Raw genomic sequence first — 6,180 nt, 5'->3', positions numbered from 1 at the left:
ACCTTGATTCCCTTGATTAGCTACCAAGGCTTTGGCCTTGGAAGACTAGAGAATTCCCATACTCACTAACTTTTCATGTTCTAAGACCAACATTCCTAACTCAAATGAAGGTTTAGTGAAGGTAGTACCCATTGTTAACTTGTGAGCATTATAACTAGAAACAAAAGTTGCATATTCAGGAGGAAGATGAGTCATCACATGTTTGATCAACTTTCCATCCTTGATGGGTTCACCACAATCCTTAAGTTGTGCCCTATACATGTCTACTTGGGTAAGATAATCTTTGATGGTGTCAAAATTCCTAGGATCCAATTTGAGAAGATTGTCCTCAATGGTGTAGGCCATATCTTCATCTACTACCCCATACAATGCTTCAAGTTTATTCCAAACTTGTATTAGATTGTTAAGGTTCCTTATGTGGTATTTGACAAGATTTGAGATATACTTTAATAAGGTTCCTAGGGTCATTTCTTGTTTTGATGCCCAGTCTTCTTTATGAGACTCATCAACATCATCATCAGGTTTCTTTGCTACACCAGTTACATAATGCAATAAACCTTTTTCAATGAATGGTTCCTTTATCTTTTATTTCCAAGTAGCATAGTTATGTGGTGTTAACTTAGAAAAAGAACCCATAATGCAAAAGAAAGAGCACAATATCAAGGAGACACAAGAACACAAGACACCCCCCCCCTTTTCACTCAATCAAAGAACCCTCCCCAAATGAATGCTTTAGGCACTTTATATGTAGTGCATTTACAATAGGCCACTTGTCAAAATGGACAAAAGTGGACTTCTAATTTTTCTATTTACAACCTCCTCTTGTAGTTCAAATTTGGTAATTAGCAATGTAGCTCAGATATACAACAATTTTGAAGTTTGATCAAAGTAATACAATGCAAAAGAGGACCTATTTCTAAAAGTGGTATTTCTATCCACACAAGCCTATAATCTGATTTTAGATTTGGAAAGTAGACAAAAAATTATACACTTTCAAGGAAAATGGAACTTGAAAATGTGTCCAGATGAGCCCGTACGGAGCATTTGAAGTTGCAAAATGTAGGATTGGATAGGTATAGTTGCCAAAAATTGAATTTTCTAATGAATCCGTGCACCAAAACTAGAAAATAATAACACTATTAAATTTTTTGGAAAATTCTAGCCAAAATAAAAAAATATTGCACCTAATTTGGAGTTCGGATGATTGAGATACAACGTCCCGAAGTTGGACTATCAAATCAAAGCTACATATGGTGAGGGGTTTGCTTAGGAAAATATTGTGTTAAATTTGTGCACCAAAACTAGAAAATAATAACACTTAAAAATTTTGGGAAATTCTAGCCAAAATTAAAAAATATTACACCTAATTTGGAGTTCGGATGACTGAGATACAACCTTCGAAGTTGGACTGTCAAATCAAAGCTACATATGGCGAGGGGTTTGCTCAGGAAAATATTGTGTTAAAATTAACATCCAAACAACCGTTGTGGCAGCGTAATTGGGCCTACTAGTGACGGTCAAATGATCATCAAATTTAAGCTCATGGAATGATAACGTCAGCAAAAAAAGCATGCCTGGCTTACATGGCAGTATGTTCGATGATGTGGCATATATGTACTGTACGAATGCTGACACACATGGTGATTAGGATCGTTGACTTGGCTGTTCATACAACAAGTTACATTGTAGTACAACATGGCAGATATTTGACATGTCGGACGACATTAATGTGGCACCACGTGGTAGTTGAGTCACCATTAGCGTTGACGTGTCTAGGGGCAACATGTAGCCATGTGGAGACTGGTTGTGTCAGACATAGCGGCTGACGTGGCCGAGCTCAGACTGTGGCGATGGATATTGCCGAGATTGGCGCTGACGAGAGGTCGCAATCGTCGGTAGGAGGTCGTGGTTGCTAGCATTAAGGAAGTCAGTGAATGAGTGTTGCCGATGGCTGAGAGATCATCGTGTTTCTAGCGCCGTTGTTGGGATTTTAATCCCACATGCACGGTGCATTCGCATTGTGAAGTGGTTAAAAACCACAACGCTTAGAGGGTGTTACGACGTTGAGATCGTCGGTTATGTGTAATCTGTCGATATAAGTGTGTAAGTCGGTTGCTAGTTATAATGTGATTCATTGAGTGTGAGGAAATTAATGCCAGCTAGATTTGTAGAGAATTAATGCTAATTGCATGCTGTCAGAATTTGACCATCCAATTTGACTGCAATAAATGCTCTCCTATAGGCTTGATGGCCAATTTTTTAAAAAAAATACAAAATAAAAAATTGCAAAGAAATTGCAAAGATGGAAAAAAAAATGCAAATTTGAAAATCAATTATGTAGATCTAAAAGATCATACCAATTTCGCAAATCGGGCCTTCGGGTTCTGGTTTGCAAATATTTTTGCCTTAATTTTGACTATGGCCTAGGGTAGGCAAATCTATAGTCAAAATTCATCAAATTGACGCTCTAGACGCAATGGTGAGGTCCACTTTGGCTTTAGACACTCCCAATCATTGTAGATACTCTGGATCTGAATAAAGGTCCTTTAAGAGGTGAAGCAAAAATGGTCTCCAATGGCTATGTGAAGAGAAGCTCCCTTAGCTTTGATACCATGTAAGAATTTACCTTAGGGCAAAATAACACCAAGACGAAGAAGCTCAAACACTAGCACAATATGGACCAATAATGGATGATTAGAATAACAATAATGAGAATGTCATATGCACATACACACTAGAAGTACTTGTATATAAAGGCATCTAGAATGACTAGGAGTTAGCAAAGTGATAAGCCTCACAACTAAGCACATGTCCACCAAGAGTGGATTATCCTCCATTGAGCATAGAAGTTAGTGCGATGATGAGAGGATAAGCTTTACATAGGTGTATCTCGTAAAGAGATGTTGTAGACACCATGTGCTTAATTAAAGGGTGAACAACTGTGTTGTCTACATGACAACTCAGATGAATATGCAAACTCCTGTGTTGTCAACTAGACAACTCATATGACTACGCATACTCCTAGGTGTCTATATGATAAATAATAAAATAATGCATTTAACCTAAGTAAACTTAAGTAAAGTATAATAATAATTAATTATTTACACTAACAAGCACAAATCCTGAAATTACAAAGGATTCTAAAAAATAAAATGATAAAAATTTGACAAAACAAAGATAAAATGTTTTCACCTTTTGAGGATACTTGAGGCATAATGACATAAATATTAAATAAATTTAGGCTTATATGTAAAAAAATTTGACTTAAAGTCCATAGGATATGAATTGGACAAAAACTCATAGGGGTTATCCTATGGTTTTATCAAGCTAAAATCAAGAAAACATAATGCAAAAGGTCAATTGTGCCCCGAGTGATCTTTGATTAATTAAATACTTCCTAGTCCTTGACTCTCTACTAAATATGTATCATCATAGGCTCGCTCTCTGATATTGGTTATCAAAATTATATTATAGGCATTATAAAACCCTATAACAAGTAAAATGATTGACAATTGGAAGATGAGAAGGGGATCAATAATCATCCATATACTTTACACTTAAGGCCATCTAATATAGATGCATTTTCATCATGTTGATTTCATCACTTCGAAAATATATAACAGATATTTTAAAAGTATATTGATAATGAAATGTATTTTAATGCACTATTATGAGATTCAAATTGATAATTTGCATCCTATTAGGTCATGCATCAACCAACTTTGTGACATGATCAACAATGTTATTGAATGAAATGAGTCACATTTATTTGTTTGAATGTCATTTAACCAACTACACATGATATGGATGTAGGCATAAGGGACATGTACATTTTATCAAGAAAATGACTACTCTTGATGAGAAGACCTACGCATTTCCTTCATTAGTTTCAAACATTAGTCTATCACAAGTTCAACATTAAATGAAAGATCTTGAAGTATAAGTAGAAGGCCTAATATATACCAAAACACCATAGCATTTTTTTCAAGAAATTTTCTCTTATAAACACTATACCAAACTTTCAAAATTTATACTTGTATTGGTGAAACCATAATACACATTCTATTTTCCATCATGTTTTGGACACATTTTGATTAAAGCATTTTGAACTTGATATATAATTTATAAATGCCACATTCTTATGTCAAATTGACACACGACGCCACAATATCCTGGTTTTGTTATTGCTAATCCTTATATTCCTCATTCATTAGGTTGGATTACTCCATCCAACTAGTTGTTGTATTGATCTAGTGCTCATTTATGTTAGTTTGATTGTTGTTTTGTTATTTAAAAATACTCAACCATTCATTTGAAAACATGTTGGAGATAAAACATTGTCATGTCCCCAATTTTTAGGTGACAGTTCGATTTAATTAATTTAATTAATGGTTGTCCAAGGACGACTAATTAATTATTTTAATTAAATAAATAGTTATTAAAAGATAACTTTATATTTAATAAAGTGACTTGGAAAATATTTAATAAAGTCACTTGAGGGATAAGATCAAAAATGTTCTAGAAGTCTTTGGAGAAGGTGGAGAGAAAAGAATAAATAGGCACCCCGGGGCTCCATTCGAATCAGGTAGTTGATTATCTCTCTTTGATTTTCAGGTTGTGATTCAATCACAGGTGCATTGTGGAACCTAGGGTTTCTACAATCGTCACAGTTGGCCATTGAGAACGATAACTCTCAATTGGTACGCAATTTTGAGGGTGTGAAATATCATCCGAATTATTGCAGATTGGAGGTGACATCCAGTCATTTCATCGGAGCAATCATTTGTGGTCATAAAATTATAAAATATTCATTATCAGGATTGAGGGCCGAATGGAGGAGTTGGTATTGTGATAAGTTTCATAAGTAGCTCGAAGAGTAAGGGACATCTTCTGCAGCAGTGAATCGACCCAGGGCAGAAGAGTGAATTACTAGAGTTATCTTTCCATCTAGCAGCGCTGCCGAACACCATTGAGGTCATTTCAAAGAGCATGGAGGATTAGTTAAAGAGTTCGTGGGTCACCATCCAGCACCTCTGTATATTGATCAAGCCAGATTCATTCACCTTGGACAGCCGGTGATGCCTATTACCGTGAGCTGTCTACCAATCAAGATGATTGACTTCAAGGAAACATGGCCGGTGAGTATCGAAAGGTAGAGCGAACGCAAATGCCAGCACTGACTTTTCGCCTAAGATTGAAGAGGAGCACACAGAGGAGATCAAAACAGGAGGAACAACGAGCAATATAACCTGCGGTTTAGATAGTACAAACAACGAGCATTATCATCTACGGTTTTAACTCTCGATAGTACAGGTTGCGAATTTCGTTGTTGATATCCAGCGGTAACAAGGAGCAGTGAAGGTCTAGTGAAGTCTATTGGAGCGGCAAAACCTTATGGCTTTCTAAATGTCTGTGTTCTACACTTGTCCCTGCACCCGGAGTAATAATAGGAAGACGACAATCATTCTGATTCATGCTTGGCAGCTGGATAAAGTGCAGATCTACTAGAGTAATAGCATAGGATCGAGATTTGTTGGCAAGATTACCATCAAAACGAATGCCCTCATCTTGGAAGCTAATTTCAGGTTCCCATGACTGATCCTATTGCCATAATTTACCAGGTTCCTCTCCCAGCTGTCCAGTTGTAATTTTCAGACTCAATTACTCTTTTGGATTACAAATAAAATATAGTACTTGTAATTGGAAGGTCCGTAGGTGTTAGGCGATGTTATTCTGAAACATTTGGAAAATTGTTCAAACATTATATTTGCCTGCATATATGGTTGAATGATTAGTGTTAGACGAATTGCTAAAGACAGCACGGGTTATCTCAAAAGGCCATTCCAACAGTTCAAGAGTCGATTGCTAATTGTTTGACGAAATGTCAAACCTTTGAAGTGTTAAATTTTGGGTGTAAAAAGTAAGCAATAACCTGTTAGGGTCATCTCAATGGTATCAGAGCCTGTTTGCAAATTATTTGACGAATTGCCACAGTACAATATTGGGATTTAGTGACCTCTATAGCTAGGGTCATTTCAGTGGTATCAGAGCTGAAGTGTAAAGAGCAATAATCCTGTCGGGGATATTTCAAACATGTTGGTGCTTGGGGAAGGAACTAGTAGTAGCTATACCTAACTTCACTGACTTAACTCAGGTACCAAATTAGATTGACTTGCTGTT

This window comes from Cupressus sempervirens, chromosome 8 (assembly GCF_028749045.1).
Source record: "Cupressus sempervirens isolate cs-2001-9-10 chromosome 8, ASM2874904v1, whole genome shotgun sequence".
NCBI lineage: Eukaryota > Viridiplantae > Streptophyta > Pinopsida > Cupressales > Cupressaceae > Cupressus > Cupressus sempervirens.
This window is presented reverse-complemented; position numbering follows the sequence as displayed.